A 25,530-nucleotide genomic window follows, 5' to 3' on the forward strand; every position below is an offset into this window, starting at 1 on the left:
GTGGGGGTGACATGAACCTCATCTCTTCATTTCCCCTTCCAAGAACCGAGGGGACAGGAACCCTTACCCAGCGAGGTCACATTCTCGTAGGTCTCCTGCATGATGTCTCTGTAGAGGGCTCTCTGAGCGGGGTCCAGCAGAGCCCCCTCTTCCCTGGTGAAATACACAGCCACCTCCTCGAAGGTCACCGGCCCCTGAAAGAGCAAGAGCCCCACACTCAGGACCTGCTGCCCCACTCACAGCCCCACTATTCGTGGGGGAGAGGAGCCAATCAAACGGAAATTCTGGGTGGATCGCAGTCAACAGAATCCCACCCCCACCCCGCTCAGAGCATCCAGGAAACACCAGGCTGAGGGGATGGAGAGAGAGCCCCTCCTCTCTCCCAGCAGATCCATCACACACCTACTAGCCACAGACCGATACAGGAGGTGGAGCCCCGAGCAGGGTCCAGGGAGAGCTCCCTGGTTGGAAGCCCAACACCCTCCTCCTTGTGAGGAGCTGGATCTGAAGGGAGGGGAATCTCCCCTAAGCCTGATGGGTGGGTGCCCCCTTCATATCTCACTGGTTAGTTGGGTCAGGCTCCAGCACTGGGAGTCTGGTCAGTTTTCCTAGCCCCATGTTGGTGGGTTATTTTCTGTTCCACAAATTGGAGCATTTCCACCTCCGAACCTCATGGGTCTGTTCCTCGAATCTAGGCCACTTATTAAACAACTCCCAGCAGGTTTGCCACCCCCGGCCTCCTCCCTTTCTCCACCCTGTGCATTTCCTGCCCCGCTCCAACCTCCAAACCAGAAGGTGCAAACCTTCCCCTCTCCGATGTATTTACTGTCCCTCTCCTCCTGCGGGACCGCACCAGCAACCCCCTGATAATCTCTACGTGACCTGGCTCCTCTGCAGCCATTTCTCTCCTCTGTCCCGTGGGAGGCTGGGATGAACTGGAGTGAAACATGGACGTCATTCTGCAGCCTGGCAGGGAGAGAAGGGCAGTTGTGGAGGTTTCAGATCAGGATTCAGTTCATTTCACATTACGCTTCCCCCAGACCCTTTCCCCACAGACAGACATCCTACAGTCTGCCGTGCTGGGAAAATGCTTGATATTCTCTTCATTACAGCGTAGACCTGGCCCCTCCTGCCAGGCTAAGCCCACAGACACATTTCTAAGCCTCCCTTCTCCCTCCCCACCACTCCGCAACAAAGTCTCTGAACACAATGCTGTAAAAGAGCAGAACCAAAAGAGTCCCTTTCGAGGATTCCCTCGGACACTGACCCCAGGGCAGCCACACCCCAGCAGGAGGGATGTGGGGTCAGGAACTGGCTTTTCCTCTCTCTGATCCTCATCTTGTTCCACAGGAAAGTGATATTAACCAGGGTGCAGCGTTACCTCTGTCTGGGCAGATTAGCGATCTGGAAATCTCTCTTGAAACTCTTCTCTCCCACGGCCCCTTTCAGTCTGTCTCCTATCTCCTTTGCCCTGTCCCCTCTCCCTGCCCATCTGGTAGGAAAGTCCCATTCCTGGGTTGGTTGCTCCCTCATGGCTGGATTTGATCCTGCAATTGCTAATGGGACGAGAAATGACTGGGGGAGGAGGGGCTGTTTGTGTAGAGTCATTTTAAGGCCAGACCCCAGCATTTTCCCTTCATTTCTTTCAGTTACCTGGAATCTCTGGCTGAGAATTTAGTATTAGCAAGGCCCAGGGCTGCCCCAGGGGGCCAGAACCAGCTGGAGAAAGTCCTCATCTGGGCTCGGCAGAGAAGAAGCTTTAATTAAGGTCACTTCCCAGCACAGAACCCCTGGTGGGGGAGCAGCAGCTGCTCAGCCTGGTCTCCCAGATCTCAATGGAGGCTGCAGGGTCTGACCAGGAAGCTGAACCCCAATATCCTGAGCAGAGAGGGACAGAGCATATGAGCAGCCTTCCCTCCCTTAGCTCTCTGGGGAGAGCAGCTAATGAGAGCCGCTCCTCACAGGGAGAATTGCTAATCTCATTTGCCCCACTGTCGATCTGTAGTCACTCCTTGAATTTCCATGCAGTGACTCTGGAGTAACGATGGTCTCAATGAAACCAGATTTCAGAAAGAATGAGTCCAGAACGCTGTGGAAGAGACCATTGTGTGGCAGTGCTAAGCCCCTTCCCACCTCTCTCATGCCCCAGATCTAGGACAAGGACTGGGGGTCATGAATTTTCCCGATGGAACCAGAATTTCCTGCAGTTTTCAAGGGGGGAGAAAATCAAAACCTGTGATTTCACCTCACAGTGTTTTGATAAGTGGATAGAAAGTTATCACGGTGACTGGGCGTGGCCGGGGAATGCCGGGCAGTGCTTGGAGCCAGGGTTCTGGCACAAGGTGATCAGAGATAAGTGGCATGGTTAATAGCAGCCCCCAGCCTCCATCCAGGGCCCCCAGTAGCCAGAGCCCAGACCCCCCCAGCCCAGGTCCCACCAGATATTCCCTGGGACCCAGCCCCCAGAGTCCCTGGCCAGGGACCCCAGATACCCCTCAGAGCCCCACTGGCCAAAAGAACCCCCCACCAGACTGTTACTGCCAGGTTGGGAATCCCAAAATTCCCCCCAAAAAGAGCCCCCAGCAGCCAGGAACCACCCCAAGGGGACCCCCCTCTGGGAATTCAGTCCCCCACTGCCTGCCTCGGACCCCTGCCTGCCCTCCAGCAGGATCTGCCAGGCCATTTGCCTGGGACCCCCCCACCCCCGGCTGGACCACCTGATGCTTTACAGCAGGACCCCTCACACTGCTTGCCTGGCATCCCTTGACCTCGCGCCGGGGATCCCCCCCGCACAGCTCTGTGCACTGGGCATGGCAATGATCCCAGGAGCCAGCTGGGCAATCCCAGACAGAGCCCCTGGCAGAGCACCAGGTACCCTCTAACCCCCTGCCCCACCTCCCCAAGAGACCCCCACCCCCACTGGTCTGCAGCCAACAGGCCCCCAACGATACCCACCTCCAGGACCGTTAGCCTCAGGGCTGTGCACATCAGAACTATCCCCCAAAACCCCAAACCCTCCAGAATCCACCAACCTGACTAGGGTCCCCCCTGCCCAGCCACCCAGAGGCCTCCCCCTACCACAATGCCCCTTCAGCTCCCGCTGCAATCTCCCCACACAGACACCCCCCCCAGCAACAGTGTTCCCTCACAGTGTCTAATAAGTGGATAGAAAGTTATCACCATCCCTTGACAGCCAGTCACACAAACAGAGGGAGCCCTGGGCGGATGCTTATTTAACAGGAGAATGGATGGCCTGGAAGGGCCAAAATAGATAAGAAATTTCCATGCCCTGTCATCAGCAAATAATGGCCACCATAGATCCACCCCAGAGGTGGCTGCATCTTTGCACTGTGGGAATCAACCCCTCAAGGAGACCCTTTGTCTTGGGGTTTGGGATACTTCTGGACCCACGCTGCACTCAGAGGGACCTCCCCATCCCATGCCCACTGGGGAAAAGAAAAGGGTCCAGCCAACTCTCCTGTCGCCAGCTGGCAGCCACTGATCCCCCAAACAGAGGGAGGCCTCTGGCTTTGATGGGTATTGAATACATGGCTGATCTCTTTCATCAGTAAAGATTTTTAACAGAGATAAAGGGGGGAACAAATGATTCTCAAAGGAGAAGGGAAAGATGATCACTGGGCAATTTAACTCCCTGTAACCTCCAGGATGGAGAAGGACTCAGGGTAACAGATTCCCTCCAAGGAAGGAGAAGTTGCTGGGATTTAGAGACATGGGGAAGAGCCCCAAATCCGAGAGGATTTTTAATTGACATTTGATAACGACATAGAGGCAAAACGTGAATTTTGAGATCAGTGCTCAGAAATGAAAGAGAAAGGGTGGAAATCAGAGGGATTTTCTATCAATTGTCGATATCAGGTAAAAGCTGAGTGTATTTCCCATCAATATTTGATAATTCAACAGAGCGGAAATGGGCAACATTGGCAAACGTTTTAGATCCATGTTCAAGAATCTGAGAAAAGGTGTAAATGTGAGATTTTCCCTGTCTCTCGAATGATCAAATGGTAAGAAAATCTCAGGGCATATTCAATTAGAAATAGACAACTAGAGGAAAAGTGGGGCAAACATTTTGGATATTTTCTATCAACCTTTGAGATTTGCCGAGAAAAATTGTCACAAACTAGGCAATGGATAACACCAGAGAAAAACACCAATACCGGAGGGGATTTTATATTGCTATTAACTAACTGGTGGAAAAGGGGGATGGTTGGACTGGATTTTATGTGACTGTCCAACACATAAACAGAAAGTGATGGTCCCCCCCCCGCCACCGTTCAGATGGGCAGCAGGGAGCCCTCTGAGGAGCTGATTGAAGAGGGCAAAGGAGGGGGAAGGCTCCCTGGATGAGGGAAAGGGGTTGCAGTGGGGGATGAGCAGGTGGGGGGCAACTGAGGGCTGGGGGCAAATGTGTTGGTAGTTAGGGGACAGCAACTGGGATTGGGAAACCGGGGTCTGGGTAGTCCCCATGGGGGACACATGCTTCTCCCTTCCCGAGCTGAGACCCGGCATCTGCCTCCCCAGCAGTGCCGGGGGCAGATCCTGGTGGTGGTTCCGCTGGGGCTGAGGCAGCTCCGAGGCTTCTCCCTGGGTCCCGGGAGGCAGAAAGTCACTTTCCTGCCCCCCCGCAGCTCTCCCCCCCTGGGGGTCTCCCACTCATCGGGGGGCTCCGGCTGGGGGCGGGGGCGGGCAGATCCCGGGGCTGCCCAGGGGGCTGGTCCCTGCTGGAGAAAGCCCCCCCCCAGGCGGGCACGGAGGGGTTAATGATGGCCCCCCCACACAGACCCCAGGGGGCAGCCGCAGCTGCCCAGCCCGGGCTCCCGGGTCACAGGGAGGCAGCAGCAGGGTCCGAGCCCTGCGCCCAGGAGATGCCCCGGTCTGCTCCAGGCCCCGCCCCCAGGAGCTGCCCCACCCCCGGGCTGTGCCCGAGCCCCGCCCCCAGGAGCTGCCTGGCTCTGGGCTTTGTTCTTCCGGCTCCTGCCTCCTTCTGCCCAGCACCTACCACTCCCCCTTCCTGCATCTTGCAAAGAGCACCCCGGGGCAGGCTGCAGCGCTGGCTGGGGCTGTCTCCAGTGGCTGAAGTTGTCTCCATCGTTTCTTCCCCATTGGGGGCGGAAGCAGACGGCCCCGGGGCGTGCAATCCAAGAGAGGGGGCAGGGGAAGAAGGACTGTTTGGAAAGGTGGGTTTATTGGGAGGGTCAGAAGAAGTTGGGCAGCAGAGGCTGAGGGAAATTGAGGGGAACCCCACTGGTGTCCCAGTGTTGGCCAGGGTTTGTACAGCACCTTGCACAGGAGGGGGTCGTAATCTCAGTCCCGGTCTGTGCAGCACCTGAGAGCCCCGATCTGTGGTTCCTGATCACAGGCACCGGGAATGGAGAGAGGGGAAACCTCAGCACCCGGAGGGTTCGTGCAGCCCTGGGCGCAGGCCCCGCTGAGCGGCACTGCTGCTCTCATGAGGGGTTGGCTTAGAGAAACCCAGCAGCACCAGTCCCATGTGGTCTAGTGGTCAGGATTCCTGGTTTTCACCCAGGCGGCCCGGGTTCAATTCCCGGTGTGGGAAGAGGGCAGAGCTTTTGCTCAGAGGGGAGGCCGGAAAAGAAAGGAATGGGGCGGGAGCCTGCCAGCAGGGGAGGGGAGAGGATCCCAGAAACGGGGCTGGGGGGAAGAGTTCTCGGGGGGGAGATGAGGGAAGGATCCCAGCAGGGTGGGAAGTGGGCAGCATGGAGAGCACAGGCCTGGCCTGGGGCCTGGGGAGAGTGACTGTGTCCCTCGAAACCCCCCAACTGCAGACTAGGCAGGCTCGGAAGAACGACGTATTTGTTGGTAATTGTCAATTTTGGTGTAAACACACAACCCGATGGCAAAATATTTCCATCCATAATAATCAAAATTGACAGATGGGCAAAGTAAGAAACATGCTGCTTGAGAACGTATCCTAGTCCAATCCTACAGGGTTCCCTTATGCCTGAGGTGCCACCATGTGGGTGTTTCATTTCCCTCCTCATTTCCACACAGAGAAACATTTCCTTTGTGTGGCTCCATGAACAGCAAAATCTTCCTGTGTCTCTCCTCTGAGCCAGGGCATTCAATTCCAGTGAAACCTTCTCTCCGGCAATGGCCAGACAGAGGGGACGCGGCCACCTTCCCCCCTGGCCGTGAGACGTTCCCTCTCCTCTTTCTTCATGCCGCTCTTGTTATTCCATGAATCATCAAGGATGGAATAAAAAGCTGAGTTTCCTCCAGGGCGAGGAAGGAAAGGAGCCACCAACTCCCCCCAAAATCTCAGTGCCCCAGAGGAAACCTGCTGTTGGAATCACAGAGGTGCTGGGGGTACGTTGGGGACAGGGACCGTCTGAATTGTCAAGGCAGGGAATGGACAATCTACAGCAACGTCCTCAACCACAGACACGCTCTCCTCGTGCTCCAGCCGGCAGGGAAACGGGCAGGAATTCTTGCGGTTCAGCCATGGACACGCTTACACAACCGCACAGCAGTCAGTGTGGGCGTCTTGCCATCCAAGGTGCCAAATGGAGCCAGTCTGGTCTTCCTCTGAGGCAAGTCGACATTCAAAATGCTGCCGTGGCACAGCCGCACGAATGCCTCTGCACTGCTGCGGCTCGTTAATGAAGATGCTCTAAGGGGATGGGCGAGAGCTGTCCCCTCCGTGTAGTTTATCCACCCCCCGGAGAGGTGGTAGCAATGTCAGTGGGAGAAGCTGTCTCGGTGGGAGTGCAGACTGGGGTGTCTACATGCATCTATAAAGCTTAATCGAACCCCAGTATTAAACCACTGTGGTCTGGGAGTGGAAGAGGAGCTCTCTGAGCAGGGCCTGTCCTTCAAAATCCTTAAGATCACTGACTTGCTTATGCAAATGTCATGGGGGTATAGCTCAGTGGTAGCGTGTTTGACTGCAGATCAAGTTGTCCTTTGTTTACCTCCAAGTACCCCTTTAGAAGCCTTTTTTAAATGAAAACATATTCGTATCAATTTCCAGTATGTGCAGGAGTTCCACTGAATCGGGATCCTTGAAATGAATTTGAACGCTCAGCGTTTTCCTGTGCAAAAGAATAAAAACCCAGCTAACCCGTCCAGCAGCTGAAATCAGTTCCCATCCTCTAAGTGTCTAGTTTATGTTTTCATCAATTAAACAAAAGTATAATATGAATGCACATTTGCAGATCCCAGTTCTCCAGGACCTATGCTGTGAGGAAGAACAAGAACCACATCCAGCTGGAGTTCGGGACTCTGATGAGCAAAGACTCCTTGGTGAGGGAAAGGACACCAGCATCTTGGCTCCTTCACATTCAGACAACATCTGGGCTCCCAGGACAAGGCATGAGAAGAAGCCAGTGGCTTTGAGAAGGAAAATAGCCACCTAGAAGCTGGTTAGAGCTGCCAGGATCCCCGGAAATGCCACCATCCCATTTCCAGGCATAGTCGTTAGATGGTGGTGTCTGCAGCAGGACCAAAAAATGCAGGGAAAAGCCCTCAAAAGTTCTAAGCTGCCAAGACCCAGACGGTGGTCAAGCTCCCACCTAAAGTCAAGAAGGGAGAGAAAAAGGCTAAAGCCGAATCCAAAGCACCCAAAGCCAGGGCTAAGAAGGTGGCACCGAGAAAGAGGTGACGAGATTTCCATTGGGATGACTCCTGCTCCCCAAATGGCTCTTTATGAGTCACCATGGACTAGCCCGAGAGATCAAGGTCCCTCAGGACAAACGGCCCCATGGAAAGTACAGTGACTGGTGGGGAGAGAGTTTGTTTCTCTTCCAGAGGGGAAGTGCTGTGTTTTGTGAAACACCTCCCAGGGGAGTGATGCACTCAGAAGGCAGCTGCCCAGAGCTCCCACATGGGCTCCTTCTCTTTGATCTGCTTCTGCGGTTATTTCAGAACCAGCCCTAGCGGGAGTGTGTCCCTGGGACTTCACCAGCTGTACCATAGGCTGTGTCTGCATCTCAGCTTCGATTGACGCAAGTTTTTAATTGGATCTTCTTGTGATACTTTCCCAGTGCTCTGCCTCGTTCTGACATTCTGGAGATAGATTGACTACGGGGAGGAATGGACAAGTTTGTGTGACATTTGGTAAGTACGTTGCCTTGGTATGTGACTGAAAACAAGACTGGAGGTGGGCAGGTGCCGGTACAAAAAGAAAATGGCAAAGCTGCTCACATCCACCATCGAATTATACTCCAGATAGTGATGCTTTTCAAAGGTATAGAGCAATGTGTTAATAAACCATCTTTGGTTCAATAAACAGAGTGGCCTACTCTGGGGCTAGTTTTGAAGTGACTCTGGCTATGAATGCAGTAGAAATCCGGCAACAAGTCTCTCAGGTGGGAAGTTTGTGCAGTCACGTTTATTTGGCTGGTTTTTCCCAGCTTGTTTCTACAAACCCCGTTATCCATCACCTCAGTGCATTTTTCACTTCAGTGATAAATTTATTATCCCTTAGTGCTAGTTCTTGAGTTGAAACGATCCCACGTCTACACACACGCTGCTGGGGGTTGAAAGACTGTCGCTTTTCAGATGTGGGATTTGAACCCAAGCCTCCAGAACACCCAAGTGAGGAGAAAAGAAAGTTCGAGGTCTGGTGCCTTAGACCACTCAGACACCACAAAAGCATGCGTTTAACACTCCTTGTTTTCTTTAGTGTTATGAGCTGTTTGGGGAGGCCAAGAGGCCATATTTCTAACCAATTCTAGGGCCCTTCTACAGCATAGTTCATTTTTATACACAATCACCCTGAGAGCAATTTGCAGGTTTCCTGGGGAGTCCCTTGAGCGAGGTGTTCCCGTCTTACCGCTGACTTATTATGTGAAGAAAAGACGTGCACCAGGGCTGGGCAGAATCCAGACGTCCAGCTTTATGAGAAGGTAATGGTGAACCTCAGACTCCTGCACCGTGAACCATATCGTCCAGCACCCACGATCTGAACCAGCTATTTTTCAAGGTAGCTCAGCACTCAGTGTGTTGAGACCTTTGGAAAATCTGGCTCTAGAGGTGGGGGCCAGTGCCAGACCTTTGGAAAATTCTGGCCGATACGTCTGGAAGTTCCGAGAACCGTCAGCACTTTGAGCATTTGCTAGAAGCCGATGAGAAAACCTTCCTTCTGTTGAACTCCATCGAAATTTTCTCCTTTCCTTACAATCACAATGCTGTGTCGTGATCGCAGCGTTAGGTTTCAACATCATTTATTTTTGTGTGAAACAAGCACACCACTTTGGGCATTTGGACAGAGGGCTAGAAATCGATCGGCCACTTAACCCACAATTAAGAGGCTAATGAGCCTTCTCTCCAGACGGTTAATTCCAAAGACTTGTCTATAGCCCTGGGCGAAAGGTTTTCTGGATGACTATTTTATTTACTGAAATATTTTGGTTTGAGGAAAGTGAAATTTTTTTTAGCTTTGTTTCAGGGTCTACGTGAATGATGTTTCAGGGTCTACATGTTTCAGGGTCTACATCTGGGGTCTACGTGAATGATGATGAGGATGGTGATGATGTTATTGGTTTGTCTCGCTAGAAAGCAAAACAACAAATGATTCGCACAGCTCTATTTGTATAAACCATCCACATTGGGAACGTGCCTAATTTCTGCTCTGAGGGTCTAGAAAAGCTTGCTTGTTTCGATATGTGTTGATGAAAAGTTTCCCTGACCGGGAATGGAACCCATTCTAACCACAAGACCATGAGGGAAGTGACAGTTTCCAGCCGATGCTAGGCTTTTTCAGGGAACTTTCTCCAAAAAATGCACCTTGAGTCAACCGGAGATATTATTGTTGTTATCATTTCGGTTTGGCTCGGTAGCAAGCAAAAAATTAAATTATTTGCTCAAGTCTCTTTGTTTTAAAGGGTATAAAGCCTGGGATTTAAGGTGCACAGTGGGAACATGCCCACAGTTGGCTATTCGTCACTGGACAGAGCTTTGATTTTTGCACAGTCTCCAAACACCTTCCCCGCATCCTGAAATCTAAGCGGGTGTGTGAAGGAGTCATATCCCTGCTCAAGGGAGAAGGGAGACAGAGAGGGGAAAAAGCTCAGTCCACAGTGACGCTAATGAGCAGGAATAGCCAATGAGCTCTGCATGTAACTACTTAGTCAATTGTGAACCTTCCTATCATTATCCCTTTGCAACAATGATGGTGATGTACACTCGACTCTATATCCCAGTGTGCCACGGACTTCTGCAGGTTGCATTAGCCAGTCCAGCAATTTGGCACTTGCAGGTGGGTCCCTCTGTATTGTCCCTGATTCTTGTACAGCCATAAAAGGCTGGTAGATGCAGATACTTTCCCCTCTTCTAAAACCAGCACTAATAACAGTGGGAGAAACTTCCTTACGGGGGGGGCCACCGGCATCTGAACTGTGGTGCCTCCATGACACCCCTTTCCCCAAGGCCCCTCACTCACTCCGCCCCTTCTCCCTGATGCCTCGCCACACCCCTCCCCCCGAGGCCACAGCCACAGAACACCTCTTCCCCCCAACACTCCACCGTGTTCCCCCCTCCGTTGTCCACCCTTACAGCTGGTAAAAAGTGCTGGGCCCGTGGCCCTCTAAACCCCCGTGTTCCTGCACCCCGACACACAGCCAGGCAGGCAGCAGCGTGTGTGTGTGTGTATGTGACAGAGACAGCTGGGCTGTGCTGAGCCAGTGCGGGAAGTGGGGGCTGATGTCGGGGCTGTCCCCCTCCCCCTGACTCAGGACTGGGGTGTCCCCCTCCCCTGACTCAGGACTGGTTGCTTCCAGCAGCTGTCTGAACTTAGGGACAGCGTGCCGACACACTCACTCTTCTGCAACACACATGCTCCCCAAACACACACACTGTCTCTCCCCAACACACACACACTCTCTGCCCACCACGCCCACGGCAGTTGAAAAGCAGCTGGCAATCGAGTCGGATGCCCACGGAACAATGGGATAGAGAAACCTGCCTCGTGTGGCTGCCTATGAGCCATTGCAAACCCTTCCCAAAGCACCCTGCGGCCAGTTGCACAGTGGGATAGCGACCCACAATGCACTGCTCTCTGAGGTGATCCAAGAGCTGCTAGCCTGGATGCGCTCCGGTGACACAAGCAGCCTAGTGTGGACATGCAACAGCAGCTTAATTAAAACGCTTTAACTAAAGCAGCATAACTCTGTAGTGTAGACGTAGCCTGGCTCCCACTGGGGCCAAGGATGCTCAGGCACTGAAACTAAAGAGCCACAACTTCCTCCGGGCAGGTGCCTCGTGGGAGGGGCAGAGAGGTGTGAGCGGTCCTCAGGGCAGGTGAGGGGAGGGGACAGAGAGGAGTGTGTGGCAGGCTGGGCAGGTCTCATGGGAGGGCTCAGAGAAGTGTGGGTGGTGGGCAGAGTCTGTCTCAGGAGAGGGGGCAGAGAAGTATGGGTGGCAGGCAGACGGTGGGGTAGGGGGCGGAGAGACACGAGCAGCTGGCATTGAGGCCTCGGGGAGAGAGGAGCGAGCGAAAGGTGGACCAGCAGGCCTCAGCTGAAGAGGCAGAGTGGGGTGGGAAGAAGTCCCCCTGTTAACCCAGTGCTATCTACACTCGGATTAAGTTGGTATAACTGCATTGCTCAGGGGGGTTACATTTTTTACCCCCCAAAGTAATGTTGTTACACTGACCTAATTTTGTAGTGCAGACTTGTCCAAAGATTCACACACACACCTTGGGAGCAAAACTTCACCTGCTTCTCTGCTTTACAGAATCCAACACAAGCAACGCTTGTCTGACCGTGGTGGGGGTTGGCAGGGAGTCAGGGGTGGGCAGACACCATATGTTAGCCAGAGATGGGCACCATGGCTTAGCTGGCTAAAGCACCTGCCTTGTAAACAGGAGATCCTGGGTTCAACTCCCAGTGGTGCCTTCTTGAGTGGCTTTTGAGGCACTTGGTACTGGCTGCTGTCAGAAAACAAAATACAGAGTTAGACGGACCTTTGGTCTAGCCCAGTGATGTTGGTTTTGTTTTTTAAATTACACTCACAGGCACTGATAATAGAGTTACTGAAAGTTTGGGTGTGAAGGGCTGATAGGCCAGTGTTCCAGTCCCCTCGCAAATGACCCCCTCCCTCTGGGACAGGGGCAGGTCCGAGCTCTCACACCAAGTGGCTCATTGGGGCTGCCAGAATCTGTGGGCGGCTCATTCAGTTTACGCCGAGGGTGGAGTCCTGCTTTGTGTACCGTGTCTGAGAATGAAAATCCTAAACCACCCTTTGAAATAACGAATGCAACAGGACATGTTTTTGTCCCTGCCCCAAAGCAGACAGAGAAATGGAGACATGTCATTGAGTCCAGGGGAATACTTCACTGCGATTGTACCATTTCCACTTGCCAAACTCCCACCCAACCTTCTGGGCTCCTAGAGCAGGGTCCTGAGCCTGAGCCGAGACACGTACACTGCAACTTTACAGCCCAAGCCGCTGTCCTGGATTAATGTGACACAGGCCAGCCGTGCATGATTCATTGCACTGTAGACGTATCCTAATGTTATGTCTGCACAGTGATTAAAACACCCAGGACACCTGTCTCAGAGCCCGGGGCAGCTGACTCAGGCTTCTGGGGCTGGGGCTGCAGGGCTATAAAATGAGAGTGGAAACAGATGGGCTTGAGCCCAACCTCTGAGACCCCACGAGGGGGGAGGGTTTCCAAACCCAGGCTTCAGCAGGAACACAGATATCTGCACCCCACTTTTGAGCCCCACAGCTTGAGCTCCAGGAGCCCACGTCAGGTGACCCAGGCCAGCCCTGCTGCCATCTTTATCCCGGGAGAGAGGGACTCTACGGGGACGTCTCCATTGCAATGTCAGCCCAGGGGTGGCAGGCTGTGCTCAAAGCAGCACCCTGGAAGCCCCATAGTCACCACTCTCATATGATTAAGGTATGATTTGTACAAAGTCAGCCTGGTGAGCTATCATTGTAAAAGTCGTGAGCTGTTGAAGGCTAATACCTGGGTGGATGGTGTGTGCTAGCCTTGTCTGGGAAGTGGTGGAGTTTTGTTCTGGGTGCGTTACTGAAATATGTGATGAGGCTGGGAAATGCCCACTGCCAGCCTTTCCGGTGCGACACTGGAGGAGCCAGACTCGCTTCTGGCCCAGTAAAGGTATCCACACTCCCAAGGACTCTCCCAGGAACCATATACAATGAAGACTTCTCCGAGACATCCCGGAGACAATGGACACTGCTTGACTCACATCAAGGCAGAGGAACTTCCTAGCAAGTTGGAAGAGGGGAAGAGACGGCATGACTTGGCCTCACTCCCACTCTGCTCAACACCTGGCAACACATCTGGAGGACAAAGACTGAACTGAAATAATTCAGAGATCAGAAGAGAATAATAATAATCCATTCAAATCAAAGTCCCCTGTCATAAATATAAAGGGAAGGGTAAACCCCTTTAAAATCCCTCCTGGCCAGAGGAAAAATCCTCTCACCTGTAAAGGGTTAAGAAGCTAAAGGTAACCTCGCTGGCACCTGACCAAAATGACCAATGAGGAGACAAGATACTTTCAAAAGCTGGGAGGAGGGAGAAAAACAAAGGGTCTCTGTCTGTCATATGCTGCTTTTGCCGGGGATAGACCAGGAATGGAGTCTTAGAACTTTTAGTAAGTAATCTAGCTAGGTATGTGTTAGATTATGATTTCTTTAAATAGCTGAGAAAAGAATTGTGCTGAATAGAATGACTATTTCTGTCTGTCTGTCTGTCTTTTTTGTAACTTAAGGTTTTGCCTAGAGGGATTCTCTATGTTTTGAATCTAATTACCCTGTAAGGTATCTACCATCCTGATTTTACAGAGGGGATTTCTTTACTTCTATTTACTTCTATTTCTATTAAAAGTCTTCTTGTAAGAAAACTGAATCCTTTTTCATTGTTCTCAGATCCAAGGGATTGGGTCTGTGGTCACCTATGCAAATTGGTGAGGATTTTTACCAAACCTTTCCCAGGAAGTGGGGTGCAAGGGGTGGGAGGATTTGGGGGGGGAAGATGTGTCCAAACTACGTTTCCCAGTAAACCCAGTTAAAGTTTGGTGGTGGCAGTGGAAAAGTCCAAGGACAAAGGATACAATTAATTTGTACCTTGGGGAAGTTTTAACCTAAGCTGGTAAAAGTAAGCTTAGGAGGTTTTCATGCAGGTCCCCACATCTGTACCCTAGAGTTCAGAGTGGGGGAGGAACCTTGACATCCCCAAACAGACTAGTATTGGTTTCTCAGCAGAAAATTTTCCATTTGGGGGATTTTGTTTTCCCAGTCAGACCTTGCCAAGGGAAGCGGAGAGAATATCTTTGGTTTGCCTCCTTCAGAACAGCTTGGCCTAGACATGCTAGCTGTGGGCCACTGTCATGGCCTTGCTGAGAACAGGGGCATTTTAATTATTTGGGTAGGTCCCAGGGTGTTTGGGGAGATTATGAGGATGTTACCTTTGAGATAAAAACTAAGAAATACAGGACTAGAGAATTCTTTTTGAATTTAGAAATATTTTATTTAAAGGAAGGTAGGTCTGAATTCCTGAGAAGGTTTCTGTTTGCAGGAAGCAATGTGGTCTTTAGTACAAAAGGGATAGATGGTTGTTTGTAAAGGATGGGAGAAGACTAAATGGACCCGCTGAGAAAGGGATTCTAACCCACACACACATGGTACAATGGATTAGGAGTCCATCACCTTGGCCACCGCATCTGAGCTGTCAGGAAAGGGACAGGAGGAGAAAACTTAGGCCAGCAGAGAGAGGGACAAAAAAGGGAGTTTTTAAATACTAAGTGTAAGCAGGGTCTGAATGAGCTCCCTTCTCACATCTAGTGAGGAGCTGGGGAAAAGACCTCAGGGACAGACCTTGTTTGCAGATACCCGCCTACTCCACCTAGCTAGGCAGCATGATGGGGCAGCTTTGCCAAAATGACCAGTTTCGAATGGTGCTGGGTTACAAATCACTTTAGCGTTGAGTGGAATGAAATGTTGTTATCCTTTCTGTATGAGTGAAGGGCAGCAGAACATATCTCGTCTGTCTGGATGGAGGGGCCAGGTGGGTGAGGAATATCATTTTTTTGGACTGCCTAGAAACGATTGAGGGCATCACCCTAAAGCAGTGGTCCCCAAACTTTTCACATTGTGCCCTCTTATCTGTGTCTGTGACCCCTTGGAAGCCATGATCGAGAACTGGGGCTGGGAGCGGGGCCGTGGCTTCCTGGGGAGAGGGGTGTGGACAGGGATAAGGGGGGATGAGGCTGGGCCAGGAGCCAGGGGCCCAGGCTGGGGGCAGGGTTGGGGCACAGCTGGGGGCTGAGTGGTGCTCCCACCCTGGGGGCTGGCTCAGTCCCTGAGGTGCCCCCATGAACATTCCTCTGTGCCCCCTTAGGAGGCATGTCCCAATTTTGGGGACCACTGACCCCTACTCGCTAAGCAGGGACTAGTGATGCCAAAGCCCAGGGAAAGAGGGAACAAGTGCAGGCTGCCCAGCACCGGAAATGTGACCCAGCCCCCTTCTGCCTGCAGCCCCGCGCCTTCATCCACTACGTCACCTCTGGTCCACCCCTTCCCCCACTGGCCCCACCCTGCTCGCTCCTTTACACACACACCCGCTACGGCCCCAAGACCGGAGGAGCTCTGTGCCCCGGCTGCAGCCCCCAGGCCACACAGGGCAGTGAGAGCTCTTCCAGCCAACTTGCTGTCATGGGTTTCCAGCTCAGTGGTAGAGTGTTTAGCTGCAGATTAAGGGGGCCTTTGGTTCAAAGACAAGTGCCCTCTCATAAGCTTTTTTTTTAAAAAAAGGAAAACATTTTCATTTCCAGTCTCCATTATGTTCACAAACACCACATTCTTTAAATGATTAAACACTCAAAGTTTCACTGTACAAATGCATAAAAAACGAGCAAACCTGTCCATCAGCTGAAATCAGTTCCCATCCTCTAAGTGTCTAGTTTATGTTTTCATCAATTCAACAAAGTATAGCACGAATGCTCATTTGCAGATCCCTGTTCTCCCTGGGCTATGCTGTGCAGAAGAACAAGACCCACCTCCAGCTGGGGTTCAGGACTCGGATGAGCAAAATCAACGGGGTGCAGGCTGAAGTCACCGTTGCCTTGGTGCCTTCACATTGAACCAACAGCTGGGCCCTCAGGACAAGGCATGAGAAGAAGACAGTGATTCTAAGCAGGAATATAGCCACCAAGGAACTGGCTAAAGCTGCAAGATCCCCAGGAAGGCCACCATGCCCATGTCTAGGAATAATCAACAGAATGTAGTGACTGCAGCGGGGACCAAAAAGGCAGAGAAAAGCCCTCAAAAGGTGTAATCTGCCAAGCCCCAGAAGGTGGTCAAGATCCCACCTAAAATCAAGACTGGAGAGCCAACTCCAAAGCACCCAAAGCCAGGGTTAGAAGGTGGCACGGAGAAAGAAGTGAAGAGATTTCCATTGCAAGAGATGACTCCTGCTCCCCAAATGGCTCTTTTATGATCACCACGGACCACCCAGAGAGATCCAAGTCCTGCAGGGCAAACAGCCCCCTGGATAGTATAATGAAGGGGTGGGGGGGGGGGGAAGTGTTTCTCTTCCAGAGGGGAAGTGCTGTGTTTTGTGAAATACCTGCCAGGGGAGTGATGCACTGACAGGAGAGCTGCCCATACCTCCCACATGGGCTCCTTCTTTTTGACCTGCTTCTGCGGTTATTTCAGAACCAGGTCTAGTGGCAGTGTGTCCCTGGGACTTCACCAGCTGTACCATAGGCTGTGTCTGCATCTCAGCTTTGATTAACGCAAGTTTTTAATTGATTCTTATTGTGATACTTTCCCAGTGCTCTGCCTCGTTCTAACATTCTGGTCAGAGACTGAAAACGGGGAGGAATGGACTAGTTGGTATGCCGTTTGGTAAGTTACCAGTGTGTGATTGAAAACTCTGCTGGAGGTGGGCAGGAGCCTGTTACAAACATAAAATAGCTAAGCTTCACCAAACTACCCGCTACACATTCCAACCTTCCCGAATACACACAGTAGAAATTAGGGCTCTAAGAAATGGCAATTTTCCTTGAACACAGATCGTTGTTTTCTGGCACTTCCAGAGGCAATCAAATGGCAGCTGTTTAAAGCTAACGTACTTTTATTTCATGATCCGCAGCAGAGTCTGTGCAAATTTACCACCCATCAAGCCGGTTGTTTCTGCATCGAACTAATTGCAGGGCTAGACATACCATTCAGTAACATTAACGCTCGGTTAACAAAGCCTTTGGTTCGTGACAAATAATGAGACTTATCCCTGACTGCTGTAATTCCACTGACTCCATTTCTGGTGCCAAGAAAATAAAGAAATTAAAACAACCTTCAGAACTAAGATGCCGTGAGAAAGTGGAAATGTTGGTAGCTCAGATACTTCAGGTTCTTCTGTGTCTCATGCATGTGTAAAAAGCACAACACGTGAATTTATGAGCACATGGTTCTTAACCTCTTTAAATATCATGTAGTACTTTAATTCAAGTTGCAGTGGGGGAGGTTTAGGTTGGATATTAGGAAACACTTTTTCACGAGGAGGGTGGTGAAGCACTGGAATGCGTTACCTAGGGAGGTGGTGGAATCTCCTTCCTTAGAGATTTTTAAGGCCCGGCTTGACAAAGCCCTGGCTGGGATGATTTAGTTGGGGATCGGTCCTGCTTTGAGCAGGGGGTTGGATTAGATGACCTCTTGAGGTCCCTTCCAGCCCTGATCTTCTATGATTCTATGATTCTAAGTGGTTTGTTCAATGCAATGAGGTTTTCATGCATTGCCCAGAACATATTTTTAATATTATTTAAATGCACCGAACTCCTTGAACATAAAGTTGTTTATTTCATTCCTGTGAAGTGTGTTGGTAGCTCAGTTAATTGCGTTTATTGTCACTCTGTGTGTGTGTGTGTGTGTGAGGTACAACACAATAATTTAGTGATGCTGAAAACATTCCCTTCGCCCTCCAGAACTGTCTCAGAATCACCTTTCCTTTGCAGATCAATCTACTCCTGTGTCTGTCAGAGGAAAATATGGTTTTGATGGAAAAAAAGCATTGTTTATTTAAAAGGATGGAGAGACAACACCAGGAATGCAAAGCAACAGGCTCCTGCTTTGCACTTTGATGGTGACACGGGATGGGACTCAACCCCCCTCTGCTAACAGACACGTGTATTTAATTCTCTGCAGCCAAACCTATGAGTGCCCAGCCTCCCACCCACCCTCCCTTTTCCCAGGGGTAAAACGAGAACCCTGCTTCATTAGCTAGAGACACCACCTCATCCAGAGCGTTCACGCTTTTGTCCCGTAGACACTGCTTCATATCATCTTTACGTGTGCTTAAGAAATGCTCTTGAGCAACAAGTTCAAACATTTCTTCAAAGCTGGCAATTCCCCTTCCCCTCACCATTCTCCCGTCAGATCGTTTGTCCTGTTTACAGTAATTCCCCATTACTCACACCAGCGTTTCTCTTAAGATTTCTAAAATTCACCCGATATGTTTCAGGGGAGATCTGAAATCATTTCAGAACCATTCCTTTGAATTTATAGTCATCCAGAGCATCCTGAATGGGCATTTCCTTGGATGTGTTCAGAACTTTACCAGTTAACTTTGCAACCAAAGTGGGGATTTTCTTGTCCTCAGGAATCTCAGGAATCACACACCGCCTCTCAAAGGTAGTGAGATATTCTGTAATATCATCGGTCACTTTGCATGAAAGACGCAATTGTTCCCATTTGCGGATTTTTGGAAGGTGGGAATCAGTGACAGGGGAAGGTTCCGGTTCTGCTTTTCTAGCAGTCCAATTAGTGTTTTTGTTCACTTTCTTTCTCCTCCATGCCTAGTCTGTGGGGTTCAGCTTCCTTGGCTTTCAGCTCTCGGGGCAATGGGGAGAGGCCAAAGCTCCAGATCACCATGACTGACAGGGCAGGTAGTCTAACGAGGGAGTCACCAGGCCAGCGGGTCCCATCCTCCATGTGAGCTGGAACTACCTGGGCCAGAGTGGGGCTGAGCTAAGGAGAGAGCAGGAGCCCAAGAAGAGCCGGGGAATGGAGCTGCACCAGCCAGAACCACAGAAGCAGCCCAGGGAGCAGACGTGCTGGGAGGAAAGCTGGAGCAACCAGAGCCAGAGAGGCCAGAGAAGCAGCCCAGGGAAATGGAGGCAGAGCGGCAGCAGCCTGTGGCTGGAGGTGCATGCAGTGAACAACTTGGGAGAGCAAGGGGGACCCGGGGCAGAAGGCCCAGCTCAGGGAGACACCACCCGTCAAGAGACCTTGCAGGCCAGACTTGGGAGATCATAACCTCAACATGGAGACCGATGCTAGAAAGAAGTGTCCTGCCATCTAGAGCCTGAGGGCATGTGGCCACCCCCAGAGCAAGTGTCTGACCCGTGGTATCCCTGCACCACATCCAGGGCCTGGGACATGTGAGGGAGAGACTCTGAACTTCCCTTATGTCCCAGAGACTGCTGTTTGCGATAGCCCTGTCCCACAGAATGAGGTTACAGGTTTTCCTTTAACTTTTCCCATTTGCCTTATTTTTTAAATGGATCTCCTTTAATGAATTGTATTTGCTCGAAGCACGTGCAACAATCGGTTGTGGAGATAGTACCCCAGAGTCGGGACATCCTAGCCCCTGTTCTAAGGGAAGACAAGAAAATTGGGGGTCGAGCCCACCAGGAATCCTGGGCCCAGCCTTGTCGGGGTTACGAGGACTCTGCCAGACAGGAGAGTAGAAAGAGTCCTCGAGCTCGGGCAAGCCTCTGGGTAAGGGACTGGGAGTGGGGACTCAGATCCTTTCACTAGCCCATTCCACTGGGGTAGTGTATAAGCAGGAAAGTTTACTGCAATAGCAGGACCATTACCCCCTTTACTCTTTCACTCTGCCCTCATTGCTTCTCTCCCTCTGCTTTCTCAGCCCCTGGCCCCTCAGCGCTTCCTGCCAGCCCGAGACTGCACCGTCTAGGTCTAGGTGGGTGTGGGCCTCTCTCCTGATTCCTAAGGACTCAGCAGGAGAAAGGGGCCTTTCCGGGAAATTGCCAGGGCTTCTGGGAATCCGTGTGTGGCTCTGGACATGACCAGGACTCATTTGGCTCCTGCCACATAAGGCAACTTAAAAAGCTAAGTGCCTAGACATGGTGCTTGAACCCCAGACCTTCAGATGTAGAGCTTGATGCTTTACTGACTAAGCTAGCCCTGCTTGCTGAGTGCAGCTACCCCCTTCCACCACAAAAGCAAGCAGGCAGGTAAAAGTGAGACAAAAAAAATCCCAGGAACCCTTCTTCTTTTTCTCCATCGCCACTGCCTATCAGAGGGATTCCTCCTCCTCCTCAGCCCCAGTGCAACTAAATCTCCACACCTAGACTGCCAGTCCATCCACTGCACCCCAATCCCCCATGCTCAAGCCTCCTGCCCACATCCTGCACCTGGCTCCATAGAACTAAGTCTCACCTCTCGCTGGGACCTCGACTTCTTCTGCCCATGGTGTCTCGGCCCCCTCAGTAGATGACCCGCCGAGAAACACCCGTGTCTGCCTTTTCCAAAGAAGTGCTTGGAGAGACTTTTTGCAGGTGACTGTATGGCTTAATGGTTCAAGTCCCGTCGTGCTTGTGCAGTTTTCCCTTTGTGCTGAAAGTCCTGCTTCCTTCAAGGCTGGAGCTTCTTCTTGGCTGCTCAGGCCAGTGCTCTGGCTTCAGCTAGAGCCCCAAGAAGGAGGTGGGGGTAGGGCCTCACAAGGGCTAGGGCATGAGCCCCGGGTCTTCCAGGCTAGCCTTTGCCGTTCCTGACTTGCCAAAGAAAATGAGCAGATGCCCGGGCTAGTGTGTGGAGCAGTTTCCCTCTTCCAAATGAGCTCCTGTCCCTGTGCTTGAGGGGGCCTAAATAGCAGCTGTGGAGCCTGGGTGTTTCTCTGTTTCTCGCCAGCTGGGGAAAAGCCTCTGGGGAAAAAATCTCCCGCCCCACTGCAAAAGTGAGCGCTGTAAATGGGACCAGTCAAAGGCCCCACCAGAGGGGCTGGCCCTCCTTTCCTACCACATTCTGAGGCTGGCCACAGAGCATCAGCAGCCGCCCCGCCTGCTGGCCTGCAGGTGGCCTTCAGTGAGTGTTTGGCATGCCCAGGAGCAGGCTGGCCGGGTGTATTTGTGGCTGTCAGCTGGCCATGTGTGATGAAGTGGGAATGTTCTTAATGTTGTCTCAAAATACTCTGTGGGTGCCTCAGTTTCCCCTTTACATTCCTTAAGTATCTAGGTGGTGGGATAAAGGTGTGTGATTGTTGCAGAGCCCTAGAGGGCCAGTGTGATGGTGTCTGCACAGAGAATGGCCGACACCCTCTCCCCTGGCAACTGATGGCCTGGGCCCCTCCCCTGCAAGGTGCCAACTGAAGGGGCTGGAGAACAAAGAGATCAGGTGGCCTCCTGGCTCGGGAAAGAGACAAAGGCTAGAGGAGGGACTAGAAAGTGGCAGTTTAGAGCTGTCTGGGGAAACGGAGGGAGGCCCAGAACTGGAGTCTGGGCTCCCTACCCCCGAAGATGGACCTGACTGAGGGGTCCTGTTCTTTATACCTACAAGCTCTGTTTTAGACCGTGTTCCTGTCATCTAATAAACCCTCTGTGTTACCGGCCGGCTGAGAGTCATGTCTGACTGTGGAATTGGGGTGCAGGGCCCTCTGGCTTCCCCAGGAGCCCCGCCTGGGCAGACTCACTGCAGGAAGTGAACAGTGTGGAAGGGGATGCTGAGTTCTCCAAAGTCAGAGCCAGGAAGGTCGAAGCTGTGTAAGCTTCTTGCCCTGGAGACAGTCTGCTCAGAGAGAGGAGGCATTGAGTTACCTGCTGGCCTAGAGCGGGGGGGCTTCCTCGACACTCATGGTCTTCCACCCCCTTGAGTTACCTAGTGCCACGTCCAGTGTCACCGATTATTCCTCTCCTGAGAGTGCCCAGCAAGATCGGCACGGCTGCGGGGTGGGCGGTTTGGGGGGGGTTACAAACACGTGTTATAGGACCCCTCCTAGATGACAGTAATGTTGGTATCCACAGCAGCAACGGCTGGGGCTGAGGTCTCTCACTCTTCCCCTCAATCAAAGGGTCAGATGGAGGGAACTGGATGGGGTCACCGAGCAGAGAACCCCGGACAGCGCCCACCGCTCCTCGAAGGCATCAAGGGAGTCGGTGGACGCCGCCCAGAGGAACTCCGCCCGGATACGTGAATGTACTGAGGATCAGAAAAAGGCCCTACAATCTCAGGACGTTTCATGGGCCAACCTCCCCTCTCTGGTTTTATAAATGGCTGTTTTAGCCAGGGCTAGGAGGAGGTTAACCAGGAGATCCCGCGACTTTGTGGGGCCCCGGATGGGAAGTGTATAGATAAAGAGGTGAGGGGAGAAATGAAGCCAAAAGCGCAATAGAATATTTGTGAGGAGCCGGAAAAGGGGATGCAATCTGGCACACTCTAAATATACATACGCCAATGTTTCCCTCACGTTACAAAAAGGGCAAGTATCCGGGATGGGGGTAAACCGTGTCAAAAACATGCCCGTGCTCACAGCTCCGTGAAGGAGCCGCCAGCTGATGTCCCCGATGGGCCTCAGGACCAAGGTGGAATACAGGCTGGCCCACCGAGGTTGCTCACCCTCCAAAGGTGGCAGGAGGTCCCGCCACTTTGTGTCGGGGCGGGACACCAGGGTGTGGGCGTGAAGGGTGTGAAGCGTGAGTGTATACAAATATTTCCGTGGTGCAAGTTGAAAACTGACTGGCTGCAGTTCATGCAGCCAGCTCGCAGTAAAGGGGTGAGGGGTTTGTCGGGATCGGCAGGGTAGGGGCCCAATGGAAAGGTCCGGCGAGCCTGGGGTAGAGGATGGGCGGGGTGAGCCCTCGCGCAAGGCTCGGTTGACATAAGCCCGAGCAGCGGGGGTCAAGGCAGACTTCATCTCCTGAAGTACGCGCCAGGGAGTACGAGGGCTGGAGAGCTCCATGCACCGAGCAAGCGTCAGGGGATCCAGCCAGTCTCTCCGGTCATAGTCCAGGAGGTCTCCGACCCTCCTGACTTCCGCCAGGACCAACCTCTGGCGCACCGAGCGGGACTCCGCCACCTGCACACGGAGCTGGGGGTTGTGTAGCAGGGGCTACGTGAGGAGATCTGCTCCCACGGTGGCCGCCACGGACCTGGTCGTTAGAAACAGTTTCCAGGTCCGGAGGAGGTCCTGGTAGAAGACCGGCAGCCCGGAGAGATCTCGCGGAAAACCTCTCGGACAAAGATAAAGGAGCTGCCGGTCATATCGGAGCCCTTGGAAGCGGCACAGGAAGGCGTACGCCAATATGCTCCACGTTGAACTACCTGCACTGTAAAGGAACCTCTGCAGGGCCTGGAGGCGGAAAACGCGGACCTAAGTGTACAGACACTTCAGGCCCTGCCCTCCTTCCTTCAGGGGTAAATGAAGAACTCCGACGGGCCCAGTGCATTCCTGACCAAAAGAACTATAGAATCAATCTCCGGAGATGGGTCAGGAAACCCGGGGCCGGGGCCAGGGTGTTGAGCCGGTACCAGAGCGTGGACAGGACTGGTTGGTTAAGCACCAGTGCTCTCCCTCGGAGGGAGAGACATCGGAGTAGCCTCGTCCATTTCCGGATCCGCTCTATCACCCCGCCCTCTAAATTTTGCCAATTCTCCTGCGGGGAAGGGTGCGTGGTGGAAAAGTAAACGCCGAGATAGAGCAGAGGACCCGCGCTCCACCGGATGGTCTGAAGCGCGGGTGGGAGGGACCTTACCTGCCACCAGTCCCCTACCGCCAAGCAAGAGCTCTTGACCCAGTTGACTCAGGCGGAGGAGGCTGCCGAATAGATGGCCTGGCATGCCTCCACTCGCGCCAGGTCACCCGGGTCCTGGACCACGAGAAGTACATCATCGGCGTACGCCGATAGGACCAGCCGCAGCTCCGGCTCCTGCAGCACCAATCCCGTCAACCTCCTGCGGAGGAGACAGAGGAAAGGCTCTATCGCAAGAGCGTACAGCTGGCCCGAGAGGGGGCACCCCTGTCGCACTCCTCGCCCGAAGCTGACCGGCTCGGTCAGGGTCCAGTTGAGCATAACCAAACACTCCGCGGAGGCATACAGCACCCGGAGAAAACTCACAAACTGAGGTCCGAATCCAAACGCCTGCAGAGTGCTCAGGAGGTACCCATGGTCTACTCTGTCGAACGCCTTCTCCTGATCAAGGGACAGGAGGGCGAACGACAGACCATCTCTCCGCCCGAGTTCCAAAAGGTCTCGGACTAGAAATAGGTTGTCAAAAATGCTGCGACCTGGGACAGTATAGGTCTGGTCTGGGTGGATCACGTCCGCCATCACGGACCCTAGCCGCAGCTAAATTGTTTCGCTACGATTTTGTAATCCGTGCTAAGGAGTGAGACGGGACGCCAGTTTCGTAAATCGCGGAGGTCCCCCTTCTTCGGCAGCAAGGCGAGCACCGCTCGCCTGCACGACAGAGGGAGGACCCCGCCCTGCAAGGACTCAGCCCAGACAGTGACTAGGTCTGGGCCGAGGATGTCCCAGAACGTGCGGTAAAACTCCACGGTCAGCCCGTCCATGCCCGGAGATTTATTGGTGGGCATGCGGCGGAGGGCTTCCGAGAACTCGGCCAGGGTGAGAGGCAGCTCTAGCCGGTCTCGATCGCCCACGCTGACCGTGGGGAGTTCCTCCCAGAGCACCCTGCAAGCGCCAGGATCGGTCGGATCCGGGGAGAAAAGGCTTGTGTAGAAGTCGCGGGCCCTCCCACACATCTCCTCTGGATCCGTGAGGGGGGTGCCGTCTTCCGCTAGCAGGCAGGTGACGTATTTCTTGACCCCCTCGTTTTCTCCAGGGCATAGAAGAAGCGGGAGCCGCGGTCCATCTCCCGAAGGAGGCGGATGCGGGACCGGACGAAGGCACCTCAGGCCCGGTGGTCCTCGAGGGCCCGAAGCTCCTCCCGCTTCTCCCGGCACGCTCCGCAGAGGGACGGGTCCTCGGGGTCAGCGGCCAGGCGCCTCTCCAGCTCCAAGACCTCCCGTTCCAACTGCTCTATCACTGCATTTCTCCATCGGCTGGTGCCCCGAGTGTAGTCACGGCAGAAGAGCTTGGTGCGGACCTTCCCTAGATCCCACCATCGCCGCACCGAGGGAAAGGCACGCCACTGCTCTCGCCAGGCCAGCCAAAACTCCCGGAAGGATGTCACAAAGCTCTCGTCCTCCAACAGACTATTGTTAAAGTGCCAATAGGCCGGCCCCGGTCTCTCTGCACGGAGGGAGATCATTATAGTAACTAAATGATGGTTGGAGAAAGGGGCCGGCCGAATGGTGGAGGAGTGAGCCTGTGAAAGATGGAAACGGGATAAATAAATACGGTCCAACCGAGAGTGGTGTGACCGATGGGCCTCCACCCGGACAAAAGTGAACGTGGAGGTGTCATCTGGGAGGTGGTCACGCCAGACGTCCACTAGGGAGTGATAGTCAACTATTCCCCGGAGGATGTTCACGGCGGCTGGGCTCGGCTCGGCCCCTGAGCGGTCCTGTTCCTCGAGGGTGGTGTTAAAGTCCCCTCC

At 53.0% G+C, this 25,530-nt stretch overlaps 1 protein-coding gene and 2 non-coding genes across 5 annotated transcripts in view; all 3 read left to right on the forward strand.

Moving 5' to 3' along the window:
- Positions 1-25,530, forward strand: part of LOC141978953 (uncharacterized) — a 215,637-nt gene that overhangs the window by 54,165 nt on the left and 135,942 nt on the right. The gene's annotated exons all lie outside the window — the stretch shown is intronic.
- Positions 5,504-5,575, forward strand: TRNAE-UUC (transfer RNA glutamic acid (anticodon UUC)). The gene has a single exon. It is a non-coding gene; the product is annotated as a tRNA-Glu (tRNA).
- Positions 11,800-11,873, forward strand: TRNAT-UGU (transfer RNA threonine (anticodon UGU)). The gene has a single exon. It is a non-coding gene; the product is annotated as a tRNA-Thr (tRNA).

This window comes from Natator depressus, chromosome 28, assembly GCF_965152275.1.
Source record: "Natator depressus isolate rNatDep1 chromosome 28, rNatDep2.hap1, whole genome shotgun sequence".
Lineage (NCBI taxonomy): Eukaryota > Metazoa > Chordata > Testudines > Cheloniidae > Natator > Natator depressus.